General features: G+C 34.5%; 1 protein-coding gene across 2 annotated transcripts in view; it reads left to right on the top strand.

The window, feature by feature from the left end:
* Positions 1-1350, top strand: part of CCSER1 (coiled-coil serine-rich protein 1) — a 475167-nt gene that overhangs the window by 286478 nt on the left and 187339 nt on the right. The gene's annotated exons all lie outside the window — the stretch shown is intronic.

Below are 1350 nucleotides of genomic sequence, written 5' to 3' on the forward strand. Positions count from 1 at the left end.
TTTCTTTCTTTCTTTCTTTCTTTCTTTCTTTCTTTCTTTCTTTCTTTCTTTCTTTCTTTCTTTCTTTCTTTCTTTCTTTCTTTTCTTTTCTTTTCTTTTCTTTTCTGTGCAATTTGGAGTATTTTATGTCACTCTCAAGATCTTTTCTCTTTGTTATGCCCCTTTTTTTTTTTTTTTTTCTCTGATATACTAACCTATGAACCAAAGATATGGACCTAGGAGCTTTGGATTATATGTTCCTAGAAATATTTTAAATTTCTCCATGAATATCTTCTATTCTGTCTAAGCTTCAAAAATTTTTAGTTATTCACTCTCAGCTCATACTGAGATCAGGGCTTAAAATTTAAGTTCCTTAAAACAATATACTTGGCTTATTCTCAGGGAACTTTAATTTTAAGAGTTCATTTAGCTTTTAGGGTTTTCTTCTGACTAGAGAAAAAGGGTAGTAGGTCAGAAAAGGTAACAGCACAAGGTAATAAAGGAGTAAGGGAAAAGGGAAGAAAAATAGTGGGATAAAGGCTGTTAGTTAGATTCAAGTTATGTTTTAGGAGGATCTAGAAGCTAGTTTAAAATTTTTCAATTTAGCAAGGGAATCCTTTAAGAAGATAATTTTAGAACCAGTTTCTTTTGTAAACTTCCTCAAACCAACAAAAATCCAGATGAATGAATATTTTTGATTTTTCTCTCTTTTTGTTTTAAGGCCCTTCTCATATAGACAATTTTGTTCATATAGATAAGTTCCCATAGTTGCCTATATTAATGCCTTAATCAGCTTGGGCTTCCATAACAAAATTCCATAGACTGAGTGGCTTACAACAATAGAAATTAATATTTTCACAGTTCTGGAGGCTAGAAGTCCAAGATCCAGGTACCAGCATGGTCAGTTTCTGTTGCGGGCTCTCTTCCTGGCTCAGAAGACCACCTTTTTGCTGTGTTCTCACATGGTGGGAAGGAGAAAGAGCAAGCTCTCTGGTATCTATTCTTATAAAGGCACTAATCCTATCATGAGGATCCCATCTCAGCATGACCTCATCTTAACCTAATTATTTCCCGAAGGTCCTATTTCCAAATATCATCATATTTGGGGTTAGGATTTCAGCATATGAATTTTGGGGAAAACAAATTCATAGCAATTGTCTGTGTTGACATTATGCCATTTAGAAAGACAGCACTCAGCTTAGACTTACAGTGTGAATGCATGTAAGAGACAAACCCAGGAGGGTCGAACAATGGTTGGTCCAGAGGCTTTTGCAACTTGTGTCTATACTCCTGAACATAATAGTTGGTGGTTTTTTTTTTTTTTTTTTTTTTTTTTTTTTTTTTTGCCGGGGAGGGGGTTGCAACCCTTGG

Source organism: Galeopterus variegatus, unplaced genomic scaffold (genome assembly GCF_000696425.1).
Source record: "Galeopterus variegatus unplaced genomic scaffold, G_variegatus-3.0.2 Scaffold435, whole genome shotgun sequence".
NCBI classification, from domain to species: Eukaryota; Metazoa; Chordata; class Mammalia; order Dermoptera; family Cynocephalidae; genus Galeopterus; species Galeopterus variegatus.